This window comes from Heliangelus exortis, chromosome 8 (genome assembly GCF_036169615.1).
Source record: "Heliangelus exortis chromosome 8, bHelExo1.hap1, whole genome shotgun sequence".
NCBI lineage: Eukaryota > Metazoa > Chordata > Aves > Apodiformes > Trochilidae > Heliangelus > Heliangelus exortis.
In genome coordinates, this window is record NC_092429.1 from 22146651 (window position 1) to 22172207 (window position 25557).

General features: G+C 36.6%; 1 long non-coding RNA gene across 4 annotated transcripts in view; it reads left to right on the forward strand.

The window, feature by feature from the left end:
- The first annotated feature begins 4391 nt into the window (after positions 1 to 4391).
- Positions 4392 to 25557, forward strand: part of LOC139799245 (uncharacterized) — a 68386-nt gene continuing 47220 nt past the window's right edge. Inside the window, exon 1 of one of the 4 annotated variants that reach the window (XR_011727195.1) lies at positions 4392 to 4886. This is a non-coding gene — a long non-coding RNA (uncharacterized lncRNA). The remainder of the gene's footprint in view (positions 4887 to 25557) is intronic. The other 3 variants (XR_011727192.1, XR_011727194.1, XR_011727193.1) reach the window with 3 other exon arrangements.

Consider the following 25557-nt stretch of genomic DNA (forward strand, 5'->3'; position numbering starts at 1 on the left):
AAACCTGGGAATATATTTTAACTTAATATGTTTTTACTAAAAAAATAAAGTTCAACTGCTAATGACTTATTTCCTTGCTATGTTTTAATCTCACCAATGGGACTGCACTTCTAGGGGAGGGGTTGGACAACAAAGGGAATGCTTTATTTAATTTTCTTTACATAGTGTGTGAAATACTTAAACATTTATCTACTTCCTCTGCAAAAAGTGACAATTTATCCCATGGAATGCTACATTGAATATAAAAATTTGAAACTAGACCACATATGACCTTTACATCAAAAGGCTTCTACATTTGAAACTGAAAATTTTTCCTCATCTTATCAGTTTACCTGAATGAGATGTTGATGAAGTCTGAAGTCTGAATTTGTTACAGGACCAGCAGTCCTGTAACAAAAACCAGGTTTACAAATAATAGCTATAAGTAATAGCTCAAAGGATGCATGAATTTTAGTAAATATAGGTCAAGAACCTACTGGATCTAAAATAGTTTTTGTAGTGGTTATATTGCAGCCAGAGTGCCTCAGGTATCCACCAAAATTTGACCCTAAGCAAAAAGAAGACCCATGGAGGAAATACAAATAAGTTCTGATTTTTACTAGTAGTGGGCTATCAGCTTCCTTTCTGCCTCATGTGGTTTCATTCACTTTACCTACCTAAGTTGCTAGAGGAGTCAGAGGAAAGAAAAGACTCTGTTGGAAAAATAAAAATGACACCAACAAATAGAAACCCAGAAGAATCCCACAGAATCAGTTATGATGTTAACATCTTTACAGTTGATTTTTCTTTATGTAAATGGTAGATATTGCAACCTGGCTAGCTGGTTCATGGTTGAACAAGTCACAGGTGACTTGCTCAGATAGCATTTCAGGAAGTTGGACCACTCCTGGTGCAGGAGATGAGAAGAAACCCTCCTTCACAGCCCTCCTGTACCAGATGTATTTGAAAAACTCTTCTTGTTAGCTCAGGGCTGTTCTTAACTGGGGCATAAAACCATTTCCAGAGTATATGCACACACGAGATGTGCATAGTTCTAGGCTCTGGTAATTCCTCTCTGTGAAATGGCTTTTGGGTGCCCTTTGTCCACTTGCCTGCCCCTCAGATATTTTCAATGACTTTGCTGTTTCTTTACCTCTTTGGAGCTTCTCTACTATCTCCTGGATTTTTTGACTGATTTTCTCTTTTCTCATGCATTGCCAAGATTGAAGAATTTTACTAGCAATGACTAACATAAACATAACTAACATCATAAACTTTAGCAGATACCCCTGGCTGCTGAATTATAAAAAGCAAAGGTGTATAGAACAGCAAGCATTCTCTGGCAAAGTTGCAAGGAAATACACAGTTCATACATCACAGTTCAATTATTTTCCACGGAAAGAAAAAAAGAAAGGCTTCAAAGTGCTGAGAAACATGAAATCTACATCATACACACAATAGAACAGCATTTGGTTTTCTAAGGACACAGCTAAAATGTTTTCAGAGTTATTCATTTATATAATACAATGCATCGACACTCAAACTGCATAAGTGCCTTTATTGGAAGAGCTTCTGAAAGAACTTTATCTAACTTCTTGGATTTTGCCTTTCTAAATGTGTAGCACATTGCTATAAAGAAGCCAAGAGGCAAACCGCCTCCTCCCCTGAAATAGTCATCAAGCTTAGATTTACGCAAGGAAAAATCACTGGTTGTTTTGTAAAGTTGTTTCAGAATACACCCCAGATGAGAGGAGCAAGGCCTTCCTACTTTATTCCCCTCACACGTTATGGTCTCTAATAATTCCAGAGAATGAAGAAGAGCGATTTTATTGACTACTGTTTCTACCTTGTTTCAACTCTCTCTTTTGTCCCATGGAGCTCATGGCTAGAAGACAGTGAAAATTCTTAGGAACAGGACCCATACGAAGCAGGAGTTGAGTGGTTTTACCAGTCTTTGCTAGAGCAAGGAAACCAGCCCAAGACCTCTGAAACCCCATCCCAAACCCAGAACTAGAAGTCCATTCTGACAATGGATGGAGTCATAGAGCACCACATAGCAGTAAAGTCTCCAGACTCTGAGAGCTCTGTTCATTCAGCAATATCTTGTCACATGTCTGAAGTGTCATCCCAATGAAAGTAATTGCAAAGTAATGTTATTTCCAGACTGTTTCAATTTTATGCTGCTCTTATTCTTTGGCTCATACAGTTATGATTTCTTCTCTACTAATCCACAATGAAGAAAGAAACATTCTATTATTCAAGGGGGGTAAACACGGTGCAGCCTAAGTCTTCATTTTTATTTCTTTTCAATGAAGATGATATAGAAAATAAGTTGTCCAATGAAACACATAAGTACATGTGGAGATACCCTTACTTCTCTCCCTGTAGACAATAATGATGCTATGTACACTAAATTGTTTTCCAGAATACTATGGGCCACAAAAATATCTGCACGTCACCTAAGTCTTTGACTCATGGCTCAAGAAGTGCAAGTAAATAATCACTGCTTCAAATTTCCTAATTTTTCCTGAAATTCACTCATGATGTGGAAAAGAGCTGGGCAATACTAAATGAATTCAGATGTTTATTCCCTCTTTTTAAATGACTTTTCAGCATTTTAAAATCAGAAACTGACATTCATGAAAAAGATGTATTTAAGACAAGACCATGTACTGGTCTTAAAACCAAGGAGTTTACTGCTCTCTGGAGTAAGGTTTCTTTTATTAGTATTCCTTCCCACTTTGAATTAAACAACAACAACAACAAAAAGTAACTTAAACGATGAAGACCACCAGCACTGCAAAAGAAAAAAAAGAAAATGTCTCCCAGGGTTTTCAGTTCTCTCCCCTCAGTGTTCTGGAGTCCAGATGTGGAAAACCCAGTGGAGATGAAAACATTTTTGGAGGGAGTAGAGAAAGTTTTGATGCTACTGCTGTAGCCTGATTTTATCCAAACCAGGCAATTACCTTTCTTCATGAAGACTAAAACAAACAACAAACCAAATCTCACTTTTAATATATTTTTACCAAATGTTATTTTTAAGTGATGTTGTTAAGGAAAAATAAACACCACATCTTCTTAGCACTTACAAGCAAAGAAAGCCTTGCAAGGCCTTATTAACTCAAAGTAGAACATATAGTGCATTCATCTCTGAAATCCTGTTTGCTATGTGCGTGAGTACATTTTAAAAATACATATTTTTGCTGCTCACATATCAAGCAAACACATATTGATTTCCTGAAGCAATACCAGGTCACAGGCTGTGGAGGAACCTTCCTGTAGCTTACATAGCTACACCTGGAATATGGTGTTCAGGCAGGTGATGACAAGGGTGGTCAGTGAGGTGATGATAAAAGGCTATAAATAGCTTAAGAGGTTGAGCTCCAAAGAGGAAGAAAAATTGTTTTAAGGTGGTCTGAACATCCCTTGACTGATAGAAACAACAAGATGTCCTGAAACCCAGAGCTCGCTAATAAGCTGATGAACTGGAACTTTTATGTAGTTCAAAAGGCAGTGGAGTCTGTCTGTGCTTGGCCTTGCATACACTACAGGTGTATAATTAATTTACTATTCCAGAAAAATTATTTTGGTAAATTTCCAAGTATAGTTAAGCTCCTCAACTGATAAATTAGGCCCTAAGCTCAACAGCCCACCAACAGTAGCCACATGTTCAGTGTTTAAGAGGTACACTAGACAAAACTCTGGAAACAGAGAAGAGGAAATAAACCTGCCTGGAGACACATAGTAGAACAAATCTATCCTACCTCTGCTTTCTGTGGTTCTAGGAAAACATCAATGTGGGATTTTAGAGAGGTCTTTTTAATAAGGGTTAATTGCAGAAGTATGTCACACATGACTGAGTACAGTTTCAAATTACTGCTCATGATGGTATAACTAAATCAAGCAAATAACAGAATACCAAAAATAGAGAATACACTTCTTTCCTCCTATTTAATCTTTATAGTTTTTCTCTTCTCAAAGTGACCAAATATCAGTAATTATAGATTTTAGGGAATTTATTTCTTCTTTCAAAATACTATGAACACAGCATAATATTCCCCCGAGATCCAATAGTTCTGTAAAATCTTTTTTTGTCGTCATTTGAATTATTAATCTAGGTCTTGGAACTGCTGGAATCATTTGTCTGGCTTATGTGATGCAAAAGCTGAAGTTAGATTATCCTGCTACACTTCTTTCTAAGCTACAAGAAAAAAAAAAATCTAGAAAAGAGAAAATAATCACTCTTTAGCCAATCAGAATAGAGTTAGTCCTGTGAAAATAATTATTACAGACGGCTACACAGTATTATTCTAAAAGTCAAGTCCCTGTCCCTGAACCTGAAGAAAGTCACTTGAGTTTGTCTGTGCTGCCTGAGTTAACTGCAAGCATTTCCTGAGACAGACGCAGGCAGAAAAAGGAAAAACGTCGACTTGAGAAAAGCACAGCTTCCAATCCCCACCCACCAGCTTCAGTCAAAGGGATGACTTCAGTCCCTTTCTTAACTAATCCTGTCACTGTAAAATCCTACAGTCATTCTTCCACACATAAAGGGAAAACGGACTCACTAGGAGGACCTGGACTCTTTCAGCTTGAACTGTTAACCAATGGTGGAAATGCAAGAATGCTGAAGTTGTGCCTTCTGAGCCAATAGAGTGGATTTGTGTGTCCCACATGACTGTGTTTCCCCTGTCTTTCACATGGGCAGTATTTAGTTCAATTCAGAACTGCAGATAGTATAGCGTGCAGAGCAGCAATGGGATGTCTGAGCACAAGTGGCTGATTTCCAGGCGACTTCAGGAAATTTGTACATTTCTCCTGAATTAAACTGGGATTCTGCACCTTTGACATTCTCCAAGCCTCCTTGTCTCTGCAGAAGGAGGCAGCGACCTGCACAGCACAACAGAACTGTGAGTACAGGGTCTATTTATTTTTATTTTCGCTCAGAAAAGCAAATATCTTAAAATTGCCAAAATGCTACGGGCACTAAATCGGTGGTTACTTTTACTTATGAGATAAACGAATATCTAAAGTGCTATTCAAATTCAGAAATGTTTCTTGCATGCTTTAGTAAAAGGAAAAAAAAAAAAAAAAAAAGAAAGAAAGAAAGAAAGAAAGAAAGAAAAAAAAAAGTTATCCTCCAGGGCAGTGCCTGCATGCACACTGCTTCCCGACACGGCCAGCATGCTGCTTTGTTCATAAAGAAAAACAAAGACAAAAAGCCCTACACACGTATGTTGTTCACTTTTATTTGTACTCTGTGTCTAATCAGGCCTGATCGGTCCCTAAGGGGAAAAAATAAAGGCAAACTTTAACTCCGCCAGCAAGGGCAGCCCAGACTCTCCAGACATCTGACAGTTATTATAATTAGCTATGAAAGACAGCGAAGACACTTTGGGGCAAATAGCTCTTACATTTGGAACAATGAAGTCAAGCAAGGTTCCCATCCCACCCCTTCCACGGGGGGAGGGGGAGAGGCGAGCCAAGGGGGGAGTGTTAGAAAAGGGTTATGGCTGAACTGAAAAAAACACAGCAAGTATAATATCTGGACCCACTCAGCACAAGGAGAGGCTTTTTGATAAGCAACTTTAACTGCCTTTAGACTGCGGCTTGCATTCAGATTCCTGGTGGGGTGGGAAAGGGTGTGGGACTTTTTGCAGCATAACGTCAGAAGGTCGGGGGTGGAGGGGGCAGCGGGGACGAAGGGGGCAGAAAGAAGAGACTATCCATAGCAAGAGACATTGCAATTGCTTCCCAGACCCTTGCTGGCCAGATCTCCTTAAGCCCAAGTTGCTTTCTGTACAAGATTTATGATAGTTCTCAAACAGAAGCAACAAAGCAGAGCATTTTTTTTTCTTCTTCTCTGGAAAAGAAATTGAACCCAAATGGATAACTGTATTATCAGAAGAACAGATTTGTATTTCTGTTCTTCCCCCCCGCCATGTTCAGAAGATCTCTAATAAGATCTTTTCCCCCCCGCCTGCACACTGCTTCCCACCCACCCCCCCCTACCAAAAGTTCAATTCTGAAAACTACGATCAGAAGAGAAAAAGCAGACAATAGAAATCTGACTCAGTCCTGGCTAGGCTGGATCTCTAATAAAGCATGAAGTGAAAACAGTTTCTAAGTGAAAGATGAGCAGACTTCTTTTTAAAAAAAATTAAGTGCAATAAGGAGAAATTGTTGAAAGACTCCAGACGCTACTAATTATGGCTTAAATAAATCTTCCTGGACAGATGTTTGCTTGCTCCCACTGCAGGGAAAGGAACGTTAAAAGAAGCATTTTTTGAAAAAGGATTTGGTGTGATTTTTTTTTACACCAGGGTTTGGGGTGCTTTTTTTTATACACCATTTTATTCTTTGTCTGCTCTCTTCTTATCTCCCCCTCCCCCAACTGCCGCCCACTGTGAGCTGAGACACCTGAAGGCTAGACATAATGATCAACAGAGCGCTGCGCTCGCCTGCCTGGATTCCAGCCAGATTCTTTTTTTTTTTCCCCCTCCACAATCAAGGAGCCTGCACGCAATGCACGCCAAGCCCCTCAGCTCTGCCGTGTGCAGATCAGACAGAAGTCTGAACCCTGCTGCAGAAAGATTAAAGACAAACACCAGCCTTTCCTCCTTATGTCGGCCAGGCTCAGTTTCAACTTCATTGTGATTTGTAAAAAATACGAAATAAGAAACTTTGTAAACATACACACTCGCTGCCGTGCGAAACACGCGCGTGTGTGCACACACTTCCCAACACAGTAACTGGGGGCATCTGCAGTTCCCCATTTTAGGGTGGCTTCCACTCCAGCTTTATAGTCAAGGCAGTATTTTATGCGAAGTTCATGCGTAACTTAAATCATTGCTGCGTAGCTCTTGAATACTCTGTGAAGATTTTGTAGATGTATACAACATAGGACATAAAGGGAAATAGGTGGTGTGCACAGACCTACATCTGAAAGGCATTCAAACCAAAAGGCTTAACATATTGGGCTTTATAGAGATTAGCAAGATCTCTCGGGCAGTTTTGTGGCAGTTTTAAACATGGCAGTAGCAAAATGCTCTGTGAGTAGCTTGTCTTCAAACCAAAGAAGGGGAGCGTGGCAGGGGACTATTTTAGTTTGCTGGCCTTGCAGCCCCAGCCTTCCCGTTGCCACAACCCAGAGAAACACCAACTGGCCCAGTGTCATTGTGCCAGAAAGTTGGTCTTGGGAATGCAGTACTCCCCAAAATAGTTGCTCTCCGTTTGGTGTGGCTATGGGTGGGGTTAGCAGAGACATCCAGGGAAAAGGGAGATTCAAAGCATTTATTCTATTTAATTATTAAGTATATGCCATGTGGGCCTATTTTCTGAAAGTTCTTTGGAATTCCACTGGTTTCGGGTACAAATTATGGTAATGTTATACATAGTGATTAATTTTTGCTTTTCAATATGGACTTGTGAGGAAAAGAATTAAAAGAAAATAAGCTTTTATACACACATGCACGTACACATACATACACTGCTTTTCATTTACTCCCTGAAAAGGCTTAAACTGTATTTAGTCACACTGACATGTACCTTAACAACAAGACAGGAATTTTTAATTTCTTTTATTTAATAGTGCCAATAAACACTATTAAAAAGAAACCTGGCATAAGTATCCCATAAATTTAGTCTTAAAAAACAAAGCTTCCTTTCCAAGTAGCAGCAGAGATATACAAACAAAAGGTTGCATATAGTGGCAGCAAGGTAAACATTTGAGAAAAAAGATTTCAGAGAAATGAAGAGATTTTTTTAATTGACAGCTGTAGTCAAATTTATATATGTTCCTGTTTGTTTGGCTTTTAAACAAAGGATTTCATACTTCTGTGAAGGAATGTTTTATATATCTTAATGTAACACACAAGGTAACAACACGAAGGTAGTGTATGGGACGTGTATACTTTTAAGTTACATACACAGGTTCACTAATATTAAATGCTAACTTCCTTTCTACTTTTTCTGGCATATCATGTTTGAAAGACAAAATGTATCACTTCCAAAAAAATGTATCACATATTTCAAAATAATGCCTGCAGCTATATTTCAAAGTAGGAGCTTTCATACATTGGCATTAAGCAATCGTATTTTTAGCAATTTCCTAAAAACTAAAATTCTGCGTAAATTAATTCTTCAAACTGTCAGAAGTGATTTGCACTCTACCTTGTGTTAGAAGTGATATGGCAATTTATACATTGTTTGTCAACACAAAATTAATGACAGAAGAGTTAAATATTAAACCTGAGCATAGGGATACAGGGCCCTTGCCCTGTATAGTTTAGTTTAGTTCAACACTTTCCCCTTCTCCCAGTAAAGTTTCTTGGTTTTTGGGAATGCTGGGTTTTCAGCAGCTCTAACTGAAGTAGGCAGGAGATAAAAATGCTCAGCATTTTTGCAAATATCCTTCAGCTGCTGCAGTCCAGGCACCTGATATTTACCTAAATGTGAAAAATTCTGACCCGGGCACTTTTTTTTGCTGACTTAGATAAACTTTTAATTAGTTGATGTTGAAACAAAGCAATCATTGAAACTCATGAATATTTATGGCTCAATTCCTTAAAAATTTGATGTCTATTACAGCTCATCTACTACATCTCATAGCCTATGGCCTGCAACTGGTTGTGCAAATTCCATGATGCTACTTATGCAAACTTGAAGTTCTAATTTCTTTTTCTTTTAAACTCTCCTCTCCTCTCTTCCCCCCATGCTTCCCCTGTTGCATCTGCTTGCTTGAGCCTTTCATAGCTCATGCAGAAATGTGAGTTTTAGTCACAAGGATAAAACGCTAAGATTTTGTTCAGAAACTTTCAAGTGTCTGATTGTTTCACTTACAGCTTTACACAGCAGAAGTAACTTGAAACACAGGCAGTCTCAGTTAGGTAACAGGGTCAGATGAGCTCATGCATTACAGATAGGAAGAGAACTCTGCATTGCATTTTTGTAAATAAAAAGCACAAAGTATTTTAATGTAAAGATATTTCTGCTTGGTATTTCAGCAAACTGTTGTAAGAACCAAACTATGGCTGAGCCAAAATGACTTTGGGCATGGTACAGTTAGACCAGATGGCCACGTGTTCTTTTCTTATTTAGATGAGACTTTTCCTTTCAATAACATCTTTCTTCCTGACCTGCTTAAAAATTCCAGCGAATGAAATCAGCACAGGATTTTCAATTCTAATTGACCATGTGCAGAGGAAGGGCCAGTAGAGAAATCAGTAGGGCCATTGTAAGGCACACTGCATCAATCTCCCCTTTGTCCTGAATCTTTTCTAGCATGAGCTAAAATAATTAAGAATATTTAATTTATATTATTTGTGCAGCAAAAAATCTAGCCACGTTCAGTCAAAAATCATCACAAGTTCCTCTTTTACAAATGCAGGCATCAAAGGGTATGTATGTCTATCACAGAGCAGACAAAAAAGGTATTCAGCATCATTTAATTGCCAAATATTTAAGAGAAATAAAAACCCTCAGCAAAGAGTAAACATCAAAAAGGAAAGATGTGGGTGAATTAAAGCATGAACTGCTTTGCCTTTTCTCATCAAGTCAGAAAGCATGAAGGATATGCTACTTCTCAATTTTTATTTTTTAAAAAATAATATTCAAATTAAAAAAAAAGTAATTTTCCACTGTCAGAAATTCTCACTCTGAAAACATCTGTAATCTCTAATTGTTATTAATTTTTCTATATAGATTTTATACACCCAAACCCTGCCCACGCTACTGTGGTTTGGTGATTACAATTTCACTTGTGTGTGTGATCTACATGCAAATTACAGATTGTAAATATGGTATATACCAAACACAAACACTACCTACAAAAATGTGCACACAGACAACAAAGTCTTACCTACCATTTTATTTGGATTTAGTGAGATGTCTTTGGAGTAATACAACAATATTTATCAAGATTTAGCAAGTAGAGTTATGTAAAAGATGCATGAGATCCTAAACATATGTTTACATAACCCATGGATAGAGTAAGGGGGCAAAATCAATCCTTTACAGGAAAAGGGAGGGTGAAAGACCAAATGAAAGAAATTCAGATCAAGCTGGGTTGGCTGTTTATTTCTTTTGGTGTTTTTTTATTTGTTTTGTTGTTGGTTTTGTTTTGTTTTAATACAAGGAGAAGAAATTAATAACAGATTTATTATCCCTGTGCTATTTCTGAAAAACTGCCTCTACTATTCACAGCAGTTTAACATCACACTTGAGTAGTTGATAGTTTCAGATTATCACTAGAACCTTGAAATCAAGAGACAACCAAATATCTCCAGAATATAATTTCTGTAAAATAACTATGAAAGTGGTTTCAACAAGATTTCCTTCTTTTCTTCAATTGAATTGAGGTTTTTTTGAAAACCTCAAAAACTTTTAAAATGTAAAGTAAGAAAACAATCCAGGAGAAAATGCAGTGGGCAGCCTGGCTTTTGCTAGATGTGAAGCATGGTGTCCAAGTACCACGTGCATGAAGAAACATGCCTGGGAACATAAAACAAAGCATGGACTTTGGGACCGGCCAGGCAGACATGGTAAAAGGTCTGGTTTCAGCTCTCCAGCAAGATGCTTTGTAGCCTTGGGCTAATCAGTTAATTGCTTGGCTTCTCATCTACGTCATATTAGTAGAATTCAAGTTTTGAATTTGTGATTATTACTGCAAACTTGGCATTCAGATACCACAGCAAAGGGCACTGGCGGTACCTCAGATACTTGAAAGAATATAAAATTCCAGGCAGTACAGCAGTCTTTGTTGGTTTTATTAAATAAATTTTTTTTTTTTTTTGTAGTAGCATTTGTATAACTAGGCAAGATACAAAGCCAGCTTCTCAAGAGGTTCACATAACAGTGCTACCTTATTTTGCTTAAGTTTTCATGCACTTGAGCATTCACTTATTTTTTTTGCTAACATGCATAAAACAGCTGAATCTAGGATAAACAGAAGATACTACTCCATCTCTAATGATGCTGCATACCCAACATTAGGTGCTGTCATGGGCCTAACACTAAAATGTTGACTCCTGTAGAGTACTGGAATATTTAACAGACTGCCCCATGAAACCAGTGATGTTAGCTACAGGCTAAAATGCTGTTCTGCATGACCAGGGGTACTGAACCCACACCCTAAATATTCACTACCTCCAGTATTTGTGCACCAAGGATCTTCTTTAGTGACAGCATTGAGCATATTCTTACTCCTCAAGTCTGACAGTGGTCTAGCAAACTATTTCCATTCTCAAAGTTCACTCCATGATTACAGAATTGTGCTGATATAAGTTTTTAATGTCTACAGAACCCTTAGCCACAAGAAGCAAACACCTTTGTATGGGTTCTGCCACCTTTGCTGGTGGTCATTGTGCTCCCAGCTTCACCTTTCTATTTTTGTTGACAATTCTTTAATTCTCACCATTGAAAAGACTGAATTAGAAACCCTTGGGCAGTAACTCTAAAAATCACTGCAGAGGAGCAGGAGTCGGTGGGCCTGAAGATGACCAGAAGATTTCACAGCTTTTTTTAGGCCACCATTTTGTGTCTAACTGAAGCAACAGTGTCACATCCATGGAACTGAAACCTGCTTTCCCTCTACCAGTAAATATGAGGGATCTCTGTGTGAAGGGAAAAAAAAGCCAAACAAATATTTTCTGCTGAATGTTTCCATTAATGCATGCACAGTATGAAAGAAATACTCAGACTTTCAACTGTTGTCAACGCTGCTCAGAAGTTGTAAAAATTAATTAAGAAAAAGATAACGTGGCAGATCTCTTGGTCATCTTGCTGGGTTTGCAGAAGGGCTGGGGTAGTAATAAGCAGGCAAGAAGGAAATATCCTGCGTGGAAGTATGGCCTTGTCAAGTACTCAGAACAAGGAGAGGAAGTCAGCAAATTTTGCATGGTTATGTGCAATTTATGGGCTGTATTTCACAAGATTATTTTTACTGTCAAGGCTCCAGACTTCATGAGGAGTATATCCAGTCTCTTAAGCTGTGGGATGTGGATAATGGGATCAAATAAAATTATTTAAATCAGTTTGGTTTCATGATTTCAGCTAGTAAATATAATAAATGTGGAACTGAAAGACTTAATTGTATGATAAAAGTACAAACACCTCTTTGTGTTTTACCTCTACTTTTTCCCAGTTTAGGGAAATAGGGTTTTTTTTCTTGTTTGATTAAAAAAAAAAAATCAACAATGGCAAGCAGGGTAATTATTTTCTTGCATCATCCCAGTTGAAACTGGTTTCATCTACTCAATCACATAAGCCGAGAAGTTGTAAAAACAAATATTAAACTATACCCCACAAAATATTTCACATAAAGTCTCTCGTTAAGAAGCTTCAGAAAAAAGGATGCATATAAATTGTTTACAGAGTTTGATAACTTTTTTTTTAATAAAAACCTGATAATTTCCCAGAATGTCTTAGCTATACACTAGTAGTCCATTCAAAGCCACTTTTCTAAGATAATTTTCAAAAAAGAGTATTTAAAAAGATAGTAAGTCCAGTGAATGACAAAAGTGAAGAAAAAAGCAGTTCCCAAGGTTGATTAAAAGGCACAGAAAGGGTTAAAATTTCAAATCTTTATGTAAGAATTAAAAATGAAAGGAGAGTTAAAAAGGGGGAGAAGGGAGGGGGAAGAGCTAAGCTGCTGGTGACTTGAGTGTATTTATGGATTACTATGTCCTGAAAAGAAGAAAACCAGAGTTGTAAGATGACACTGCAGGGGTTGTCTGGACTTTTCACCGAGTGCAAAGTCTGTTTAGTCAGTGTCGTAATGCCTAATGCTGACCTTTGCCCTCTTTACTCCTCCCTGCTCCAGGTGCAACATTTTTGCAAGTGCTTTTACATTATTGGAAAGTTTGTGCAGGTTTCACACCCTGCAAAGTGCACAAAACATTTTCCACAAGATCCATTACACATACCCACTATCAAACTTAACACTTTTTTTTTTTTATCCTATGGACACACAGTGATTTTTTTTTTTTTAATTTTTTAATACTATATTAAATTAATAAAAACATAAGCATTGTCAGGGTGAGCTATTTGCAGAATTCTATACAACAACATACAAGATTAAGTTTAAACTCACGTTGCACACTCCATAGCACTGAATTTTATGTATGTGACATTTGCCCAAAGCTATTGATCTCTTCAATTAATTCTCTTTGCTATGGAAATGGGAAGCAAAACCAGAACCCATTGCTACAAAACATCCAAGGCACTTCAGCCAATTTTCTTAGAAAGAAACTGATTTATCATAGAGTTATTAATTATATTAGGGCTGGTAAAATTTTAAGGAGCAAAACAACAGTTTTACAGTTTTAAAAGAACCAAAGTACATAAGGTCTGTATAATTGCAATTTTGATTTACAAAAATAAGGAGTGTAGTAAAATGTATATCAAATATGAGATTTATAAATCCTACAATGTGCCTTATGCAGATAATACAAAAGCTTGCACATGCATAAGTAACTTGTATTCATAAATGCATTATATTTAGTAGAGTATTGCTAAAATTTTTGATGGCTTGTAATTTGACTTGGCTGGGGAGAATGGATGAAGTAAACCATCACCTTCAAGACCATTAGAGATTTTGTGTTGCTTCCAAAAATCTTACCACAGATGTTTCATGCCACTGTGGGCAAGGAAGACATTTTCCCCATACATATTGTGCTGCAGGACTGATGGGTTCTTCAGCTGTGGACCTGGCATTTAAGATCCCCAGGCCTTCCACTATAAGGAAAACTTTAGTGCATTTAATGCACTCTAAAATGCACTCCATGCAACCATGGTAGTAAAGGTTACTGGAAATATGTTTCCTGCACTTTGCAATCTATAGCAGCTAATTATGCCTAAAAAAAACATTTATAAATTATGATTTAGATGCTTAAAAGCCTTAAATAACTGACTGACTTCCCCCACATTCCTTCTGCTCCAAGCTGTACTGCAGAGATGCTCATTACACTGATGCAAAAGAAAAGAGGAAAAAGATTGGTTTAAAAGAGACAATGAGCAGCAGGCAGTCTTTATGGAGAACCTTCCTGGTCAGAACAGTCTAGTCAAAATAACCCATGGTAACACCTCATCTCAGTTCAGCATTACTTGAAGGTAAGTTTTGCATAAAAAGACTTCTGATGAGGGTTTACATCTAGAGAACTCCCATGACAGAGATGTGTGATCTCAATTAAAGCATTTATTTTACTGGGTTGTCTTTCAGATGTAACAAGTACCACGACATATACTGTCTCTTTCTAAAAGAATATTTGGTGGTTTCCCTATTATATCTCTTTATAAATTAATTTAGGCCATCTTCATTATCTAGATAATTTTAAAGGGGTTTGATATGGGAGTAGCTCTTTCTTTAAAACAACACATGGGTCTTACTAGTTTATTCTAGGAGTAGACACAGGTCAAGGGATCAAAATATTCTGGAAGTGCCTTGAAACAGTTTTATGTTCCTTTATTTCATCTGTAACAACATTTGGATGAAAGAAAAAGAGAGGAAAAAAAAATGTCTTTTTCATGACAGATTATTTCTAGAGCTGGGCAGCTTTATCTCAGCACAAAGAGTGCTCCTGTTCACAGTGCAGCTGCTAACAACTCATCAACACTCCTTGTTTAAGAGTAAGGTACAATTAGAAGTGAAAAATTTCAAGCAACCTGAAATGCTATTATTGTAGTAAGCTATGCAACTGGATTTGATTTCTAGCCAGACTGCATCCCTTTGCTCCTGACACTATTTACAAGACATATTTAGTGCAGGTGGTACACTCCTTAATTTCACTGGAGGTCAAGTGTGCTTGTCATAAGTGTAATTTTTTGCACAGCTGAGAATTCAACTCCTTCTGTAGACTGAAACCAGACATTGTTACTGCAAAGGAAACAGGGAGCACTAAAAAGCTGGACTTGAAACAAACAGAATAAAGTAATTTTTTCACACTGTTTTCTCCTACTATCTCAAGTTCATAACTTTTGAGCTTGCTGTGAAACAGTGGAAGCAGACATTTGGGTACTTACAAAATTTCAGAACCCTTTGGGCTGCAGAAAATGGTTTCATTTGTCTCGCTTTGATGGGCTACTATGAATTGATTTTTCAGGACTGCAGTCTGAGAGGAAGCTCTTGACATGTTTATAAATTACTGATTTTGCAATTATTTGCAAGTATAACATTGAATAAAACTAAATTAATCCAGAAAAAATGGATTAAAAATATAAATTCATTTAGTCTTCTGCAATTTTCGAGCATCAAAATAATATCTTTTGGAAAAGACTCATACAAACCTTCTTCTCTGTAAATTCTAAACTGATTTGCTATCATTACTGCACACTATACAACATCTGCAGGAAAAGCAGCATGGTACAAGTAGGACAATGTTCTTGTGTCTTGATTCATTTACCCTTATGAATTATTAGTCCTCCTACACTCTATAAGTGCACCTAAAATACAGTAAATTGTGCATTGAACCTTCTCTTTCTGTGAATGTGTATTCCCCTCAGACTCTAAATTACAATAACTCCTAAAGCCTTTGCTACACATTTTATGTTTGAATGGTGCTTGGTTTCAAAGTTCTTTTCCATGTCAGTTGAAGCAAGTCATAACAAAAAACCAGGTCCTGTTATTCTTATGTAACCCACTTCAGTCTTGCATAACACTTAAATGACACTAATACATCATAGGCATGGGAGAGAAGAAATTCTTCCTTCCAGATCTTGTGCACCGTGAGGATCATAGCCCAAGAGAGCTCCAGAGCATTAGTTCATGAAATTCTAAAACTAGAGACAGATTCCCTTTGTGAAACCCATTTTCTGCTGAGCTGTTTCTTACCCATCTCTTCTACCCCCATCCAATCTGCCTCTTTAAACCACTCTGCCCTGAATTGCTGTATTTCTCTGCAAAGAGTAAGATGCAAAGATGTAAAAATTGGAACTGATTTGCATAAATATGAAAAGCTATTCTTGATAGGATGAGATTCTTTAAACTTTTATTTGAAGGCATAAATGTAAATATAATAGTGACTTTTTCAGGGGCAGTAAATTTTCAGAGATAGCTAAACATTTTTATTTAATTGACACAAGAAAGATTAGGACTTCAGATGTACCTTTTAGTTATTAGTGGAAACATCAAATAAATAATCAGCTTGCAAGCTGATTAGTCTCCCTTACATAATTTCCCTACTTGCAAAATTAGAGACAAGTTTCCTTGGTATGCAAAATAGCAAGGAGTAGAGTAAGAATTACCTCATTTCAGTAAGAAATTTCAGTAAGTTAAAGTATGGACCACTGTTACTTCAATATGTGGGATTCATCTCACATTATGTTTCTAAATTCAAGCTTCCTCTTCACCTCCTTGGTGAATTACTCATGTACTTTATTTTTAAATTTTGTTTATTATTACATTTTACTCTTTTATTTTATGGTTAAAGCATATTTCAATTCAAAACACATAATTTAAAAGAAAAAGAACAACACAGGTCCCTCTACACAATATCCTCCACCAGTTTTGCATTAATATTTAGGGAATAAAGTTTATATAACTTCATTGAGAGAGTCATTCATCAGATCTATTCTATCATCACCAGTATTCCAGCAGAATTTTTCAGGCTCAGTGGTAAAATCTGGGTAACTTGACTAAGATTTTTCCCATGAAAAGAAAAAAATTATTGGTCATGTTAATGAAGGAAGTGAAACCTCAGTTGCTTAAAAAGCTGATAAAGTTGATGTCCTTTTCAAAGAGGTATCTTAGGAGTTTTCTGTTGAAAGACTAGTTTACATTTGTATATTATAAAAAAATCCTGAACTTTAAGAAGGAAATAGGTCAAAAGAAACAGAGGCTAATGCTGATTGTGCATCAAGCCCATGAATACCTTTCTTGGTTGCATAATTGAATTGTTTCAACACTCTTGTACCAATGCGGGGCGTTTTGTAGCATCCAGCAGAGGGGAGATGATTTAGCATCATCCTGGCAGACTCCAGTGGGTTAGGGCTGCACTGTGTGTTTCCAACACACTCCTGATGCCTTCCACACACAGATTATGAGAACACCAAGACCACTGTAATCACCAGAGAGACTTTGCCAAATTCACAACTTTTCATTTCACCCAGCTCTCTACTCTGTTCTCCTCCAGAGGCTCTCTGCTATGCAGTGCCCATGTCATGTCCTGTCCTTTTCTTCCCTTCCTTGGGATTTACACTGAACAGACAGTGATGTTTTCCTGCTGGATGCCCTCAGGGTCCAATGTGAATTTTGGATGTTGCAAAAGGCGAGGAGATAGTAAAGAAAATTCGAGACTTTTATGGGTAAAGGAGTTGGGGTCTTTGGTTACAAGATCTTAATGACCTTCCTGCTCCTTTTTTCCCTAGCTCTCTACAACAGGAGATGGCAAGCATAAAGAAGACTCTTTGCCAGATATTTATCATCCAGTATTTTTTAAATTTAGAAAGTTAACTTGGCTGGCACTCCTTCTACTGAACAAATGTAAAATAAGTGAGGTTACCATGGTAGGAAAGAGAAATGTGGGGGAGACCTAAATCTCAATTCCTCTGTTTGAAAACTCATACTTTATTTCATGACAAACACTAAGATTCACATAAAAGATTCACATTCACATTCTGTATTAAAAAGTACTGGAAATTCTTCATAATATGAGAATATTTCTGAATGAAGATCTCCTGTATTGTTTTCCATTTCCTTAAGGAGGCCTCAGACTGTTCCAGCTGTCTAAACACATTTACAGTCTCTCTACACTGTGGCAAGTCCACTGTAGTGGAATTTCTTTAAAGGTCAAAGGTAACATAACTGAAGAGTTTTTGCTTTGCTTTTTAAGACACCAGAAGATAGCCATGAACTTTTTGCAAACCTAAGTGTGCATATAGATGGCTCATTCTAAAAATGTTTGTTAATCTAATTTAGAGATACAACCTTTTTGAGTGACTGATAACCTTTTGACAAACTTCAGTGGTTTTTTTTTTCATAGCTAGTGCTACATTCTGCAACTTGCTTTTGACTTACCTATATTGTTCTCTACTGCATTACTTTTACATTTTTTAAGAAGCTAATTGAGAAACAAAATCAAACTCTGTATATCCCAATGTATTCAACAACTTAATTTTACTTTTTCTTAAGTTGGGAAAAACTAAAAAAAAAAACTTATTAAAAAAAAAAACAAAACAAAAAAAAACCAACCCAAAACCAAAAAAAAAAACCCACCCACAATACTACAAAAAACCCAAAAATATTTTTGATCATGATACATCCACAGCTGAAGCCAGGAGCTTCAGAAAAGCATCAAGAAAACGATCAAGAAAAGAAGAGAACCAATCACTGACCAACCAACAGAGCATATTTATCATTTGAAGCAATTGCTCAAAATTTGACAATTAATATCTTTTCTGAAATTGCTATTTGGAGGATCCCTCCTCCATTCTCCAGGAAAGACATCTGGCTCACACTAAATGGAGTTTAGTGTTTGAACATCCCATCTGGTTTCATCATGTTAACACATGATTCCAAGTCATTCAAGAAGTATGAACAATGGATATTGTACTCCATATAGTACCATGTGGATTTAATCTTTAAAAGATGGTGGCACTGTAGAACTCAACCTTTTAGTTAAAAGTCAAAACATTTCATGTAATAAAAAAAATATTTCTCATAACCTCAAAAAAGTCCCACAAGGAGAAAAAGACCAACAAGCAGAAAATGACTCACTCATACAGTGCCATTCCCACTCTTATCATAACACCTATCCTGATATCAAGAACATATTACCTAAGCATGGAAGTAGAAAGAAACATTAAGATATACTCATTATTTTAATCCTCACGTTAACTCCAGAAAAAATACAGAACTTTGCCATGAGGTAAATGTAAGTTCTGCACCTTTGCTTTCCAGAGTTGGTAACTCTACCTTTCAGTGAGATTAACAAACCTACAAAGTCCCTCTTCAAAACAAACAGTGAGTAAGCATTTTCTCCAACAGACCAGAACCACCTGTCTCAGTGATGCTGAAAGAACGTTTTTCTCTGAATAAAAATTCAAATTCCGTTAATAAAATTTCTTATTTAAGAACTTTTACATGTGCTTCTTCATAAGGGTGATTGATCCATTGTCTTGTAACAATGACCCTAACATGAATTATCTGTATTCATTAAAGGATCTCTAGCAGGAGCAAATACTCAGTGACTTGTTATGAAAAGTTAACAGAACAGATTTCAGGCTAAAAAAGAATTATAGAAAATCCAAAAGTAAGCAAGTATTTAAGAGTTTGTTAGCTGCCCAATAAAATTAGATTGCTTCCTTTAAACATTTAGAAAGTGAATAGACTACCTGCTAGGGCAAGAAGATCTGGGAGAGAGACATCTTTTTAATAGTATGAAACAGGTCAAATATATTTTCAAAGTTACACAATGTGTGCGATCATGTAATTTTAAAATCATAATAATGAATCTCAGCTCACATTTTATTTTGGAGTTAAGATTCTAAAAGACTTGATATTTTTCAGAAATCTTGAAGAAGTCAGGGAGGAAGAGGGGACACGTTTATCCTTAGAGCTGTGAAGTCAGTACCAGAGCCGGGTAACAAGACATTATAGATTTGGCTGATGAGATAAATCAAGTCTGTGGGGGCTGATAAAGGGGATTCTTTAGTGTCACCATAATTACAAGAAAAGCTCACAAGGTGAGATTAGTTAACAAAAGTGGGCAAAAAAAGAAAAGTCAATTGCATGGAATCAGAATTTTCATACAAACACCTAAATCAAAAATATTTCAGAAAGTACTGATGATACCTAAAAGATCACTTTGCACTCTCTGGAGAATTTATTTACCCTCTGTGTTGCTTCAGCTGACAAAACACATCTAGAAATACTGTTTGAAAACAGTTTATGAAAGTGAACAAGTTCCTTGGGGCAGGAATTGGGTAATTTCATAGCTAAGTAGGGTTAAAGGTTACCTTTATCAGTTGAAGATTTTAGTTAAACCTATGAAGGTTACACAGACTCCAAACCAGTTGATTATAAGGATTTAAAATTGTCACTTCCAGCTGATTGCAGCAAGGAAGGTACTGAACCCCCTAATCCACGATAAGAACAATAATATACAAAACTGGAAGAGAGAATCAAACTTTTCTACATTTAATGTAGTGTTCCACTGTTCCTATCATCTCTAATGATTAAATCATCAATATATTTAGTGACTACATTCATTGATGACCACCTTGGTTTCACAGAAAAGAGAATTTTTGTTCATTTGACAATACTTCTATCAACTCTTCAAGTAATTATGGTTGAGTATTCATTCAGCAGAGATTTATGCAAACTATAGAAGTCAGCAAGTGTTAGAAAGTCATCAGAGCCCATTCTCTCTAATTCAAGTACTCTGTTTAGAATCATAGAATCACAGAATCCTAGGGGTTGGAAGGGACCTCGAAAGATCATCTAGTCCAACCCCCCCTGCCAGAGCAGGGCCCCCTAGAGTACATCCCCTAGGAACGTGTCCAGGCGGGTTTTGAATGTCTCCAGTGAAGGAGACTCCACAACCCCCCTGGGCAGCCTGTTCCAGGGCTCTGTCACCCTTACAGTAAAAAAATTTTTTCTGATATTCAACTTGAACCTCCTATGCTCCAATTTACACCCATTACCCCTTGTCCTATCACTGGTCACCACTGAGAAAAGCCTAACTCCATCTCCCTGACACTCACCCCTTACATATTTGAAAACATTGATGAGGTCACCCCTCAGTCTCCTTTTCTCCAAACTAAAGAGACCCAGCTCCCTCAGCCTTTCCTCATAAGGGAGATGTTCCACTCCCTTAATCATCTCAGTAGCTCTGCGCTGGACTCTTTCAAGCACTTCCCTGTCCTTCTTGAACTGAGGGGCCCAGAACTGGACACAATACTCCAGGTGCGGCCTCACCAATGCAGAATAGAGGGGGAGGAGAACCTCTCTTGACCTACTCTGCACTGCTCCTGTGTACCCAAAACCTATTCATTCAGTTCATGTTGGCAGGCCCATAGTCTCCAAAATACAGTACTTTTCTGTAAGTATTAATATAGAAAGTGTTATCTAGCTTCCTCCCTCATCTGTAAGATCTGGCTTTCTACTAGCACGTGTCATGCAATAATCAGACACGGGGATGATATAAAAGGGAACTTCAGGAAACTGAAGTCTGAAATGCAGACTAATTGAAAGTATTTCTAAAATATTTCAGATTTGTGGCCTAAAGACAAAGACATGAAATATGTGCAAGATCTTTTCCATAAAAACAAAGCAAATCAACAAAAAAATCCAAACTCAAAAACAAACCCCAAAACCCCACCAAACCAAAAAATAATAAAAAAAAAACGTTAGTTCCATATAACCCTTTTACACAGCTTTTTAGATTGGAGACCTCTGCCTTTTCAGACAAGATCTAGAGTGTTACAGCTGGTTCTACTCATTATCAGGTTCACTAAAGATTCAGCAAGAGAAATTTCAAAATGTTGCAAGGGTTTCTTAGGGACAGAGAATTCATTCAGATGCTTTCCTGCAAGTTAAACCATGCTGGCATAGCTAGATGACACAAATATGGTGCCAAATGATCCTCAGGAAGATTAGCAATACATCCACTTAAGTGAGAAATAAGAAAGTGCCTGATAGACCTTTTGTAATTGCATCATCTCTTCTCTCATTTGCAAGAAAAAACAGGGATGTTTATGGTCATTTTTTAGTTCTTGAATGGAGCAAAGAGTATTTATTTTCTAGCACATTATATTCAATCATCTTGCTCCTATGATGTTTAACTTCATAAAAATAAAATGCCTTCACTGTTCTTCTCCACATTAGGGAGATGAGGAGTATCTCCAGAGTTTGATTTAATTTTCAGCATTAGAGGATAAATAAATGACTTTAGAATGTATCTACTCTTGCTGGATATCTATATAGAACTACCACCATCAATTGAAACTAACGAGTGTTCCAAATATGAAGTCTTTTGAGGGCAGTCTGAGTTCTAACTTGAATTTCAATTATTTTTAACTCATGGCTGACTTTATGGAGTGTCTAAGTGTGTTGTAATCCTAATAGCTAAATTTAAACCTTTATCTCTTCTCCATTCATTGATGCAACTAAGATATTTGTGCACTGCAGATGTATGAAATCCCAGTTTCCCCCTCGTGCTAACACAATTGTGGTTTCCACATATAAATGGCAAGCTGCCAATTTAGGAAGTACATGAGCTGCAATGCAAGAGAAAATAAGTAGATATGTCTGTATGTATTAACTGCAAGTCAGAGTATTGTCTGCTGCAGCTGGAGTGAAAAACACTTAAAAAAATCCAATTACAACTCCAGTCTTTATTACTGTAAGTGAAAGCTTTTGTGAGCTAGAGTTAAAAACAAGAAATAAGAAGTAGTGAGGAATGTAAGTCTTTGTTTCAATTCTTCCCCTGACTCAAGCTATTGAAAGAAAATAGTGTCAAAGCTCTTAAAACAACAACAAAGTTATAATAAGGGAATTTTTTGAACTATAGATCAAAGAGCAACATTATCTTCATTCATTCCATTACCTCTATGTGTGAGCCTTTTAGTTACTTTTAGGTACATGTAGAATGTATTTCCAACAGACACTGGAATTTTATCAGTCTCTAATAGCCAAAACCTATTAGTATTGATTGAAACATTCTTATAAATCTTCATTTTCCGCTTCTCAGGGAAGGAAAAAGCAAGTTACTGGGGAAGACAGCAGGACACTCAGGTTCATCTGATCTCCTGTTTGAGGTTCAGAATGAAGTAATACGAGAAACTCCTCTTCACTTATTCCCAGACTGCCAGGCTTCAGAGTTTTAGGAAGTTAAACATCACAGATAGGAGCACGAGGATTTAATTCATTGTGCTAGAAAACAAATACTATTTACTCCATTAAAGAATAATCTTAATGTTAAGATTATTTCCTTTTATTCAGTTTACTAGAAAGCAAAGCAAACTGAGACTATTTTGAACACTGCTATAGAGTAAAAAAGAAACCTAGGAAATTCTGTATGGTATATCATACACACAGTTTTATATCACCCTGAAAACTCTGCAGTAGTAGCCTGTGTCAGGGTGCTGATGGAAACATGTGAAATTAACTAAACAAAGAAAACTTTTATGTGCTCTCTATGTATATTCTCTGTCCAGGCACTCTTAAGTATCTTGACCATCTACAAGGTCATTTGATGAACATATTTGAAAGTCTGAGTGCATACATATTTGATGTATGCTAAAATATTTGATTTGCTAAAATAACACATATAGCCATAATAATCTTTGACTCATCCTCCTCTCTCTTTAAGAATGAGAGACTTTGCATAACCAAACTTTATGGGCTCTATAATCTCCTCATGACTGTGCTGGATTCGATCCTGACATACCTGGCACCTTCTTGTGCCACACTGGGAAGCATAAGCTGCTTTTCTGTGATTCATAGACCACTTCTGTAGAGGACCATTGCCAGTTTTCATTTGCAAAAGCAACCATATGAAGTAATAGAACTTTCATAAATGGGAAAACTGTGTTCTACTTTTAGAAGTCAATAGAAAGCAGTGTTTCATCCTATAGCCTTGCCAATGCACTTGTTAGTAATGTGTACTGTCCCATAGATTGAAGTGAATTTGTTTGCCTCAAGGATCAAGTGGTACTTCTTAACAAAAATGTAAGATTTCACTTCATGTTTGACTCCTAATTCACAACAGTGGAGTCTTTGAACATCAGCTTTTCTGTCAAGCCAGAAAAATAGTGGTTCATGAAGCTAAACTTCATGCTTATGGTTGTAACATTTTTAAAGAAAACCTCAGAAAAAATATTTAAGGATTAAAAGGAAATTTATAGTCAAAAACAGACTTGAAAATAGCTCATTCCCATTTATCAGCACATAGATTATTTTAGGAAGATCTCTTAATTCTTACTAAGTTTAACTGAAATCTGGTGTAGGACAGAACTAGCTTTGAATGCAGAGAGTTTTGTGGGCTGGAAAAAGCAATAAATGGTAAACAACAATTAGTTTCTACTTGTGAGGGACTTCGTATAAAGTAGCAGCCTAGCATTTAGTCATATTTATTCAACATATTGAGTCACACTGCTTCACCTCATCTTCATGTAAGCCTAGATAAAAAAGTAACCTCCAAGTTTAGTGTTTAATGTCATAGGCCAGAAGTACATCAAAGTTTCTTGGCATGAATAACAACCCAAGACAGAACTAAACACAAAATCTGGGGGGAACTTTTGCAAGACGTGCTGTGTGTAATATTTTAAAAAGAATTTTAAAAATGAAGGGGAACAATGCTTGAGAGCATTAACACTTCAAACCATTCTGGTAATCTAGGTTCATGTTTGGCTTTCTTATGACATGGATTTTTAATAGAAGGTTCTCTATGTGTTTTAAAGCAGAAGGATCATTATAAAAATTCCAGAAAAAATTTTAAAAATGTAATTGCACATTCAAGAGAAAAAAATGCTATTAATAATCAAATAATGTATCAAAACGAACTTAGGTTTCAGTCACTAAGAACTTGTGTTTGCAGAGGGAAACTTTGTTGAATAGTAAGATTCCAGTACCCAGGAAACAAGCTTTTTGTATCAGTCCTCCTTCCTATATTAACTTTACTCAAAGAAATATTGTAAAAGAGTTTGGCAAAAAAAAAAAAAAATTTAAAAATCTGCTGTTGACTTATTAAACTAAACTCCATTCCTGTGTCATAAATGAAGGCTTCTAACTACACCTGTGTCAGGTGTACAAGCTAATAAGGGTGTGAACTTTCAAAAAGATAAATTGCTGGCTACTTAACTAGAATTTGCTGTTTCTGAGAACAGAAAATCTCCATTTCAGGAAAAAAAGCAGTGAAAGAGACATCTATTCTCTCTCCCTAGATGATTTAGTACAAATACAAAAAATTCCCTTATTAAAATTTTAAAGTTTTAATTTATAAAGTTATTTATATTTAGATTACCTGGAAGAAATAATGCCTCTGGAAAGAGCAGCCCAAGTCAGTTATAAAAACTTTTATGAGAACCCTTAAGCAGACAAAAAAAAATCCCGTTTCATTACCACATAATCCTATCTCCTGACTTTTCAAATAATACAGGTAGCTTTCTTAAAGACCAATATAAATATCAATTTGATGAGTCTGAGTTTAAACTTAACCAAGAAATAATAATAGTAGCAGGTATTGCCTTACTCCTCTGTTGCCAAAAGAAAAGATGCAGCTCCTTACTACACATTATTTCTTCCTCCTGACTGACAGTGCATGTCAGTACACGTCTGGTTTAAATGGGTATTGCAAGAAACTTTGTCTTTAAAATATTGTTGTATGTAAAACATACAGTATTATTTTTCTATAATAATAGTATTTGGAGCATTGGCACTTCTCCCCTTTTTTGACACCACCACTGACATGACAGAGAGAGCAGAGTGAGGACTGTGCATCACCTCTGCTTCTCAACCTCTTTCCAGGTTGAATGACAGAGAGATACTTCAGAGCATCAGAAACCTTTTTTCATCTATGGCATCAGCCAACTCTTTCTGCTTGAATAAATGGAGCAATAGGTATCTGCTGTTTTGCAAAAAAAATA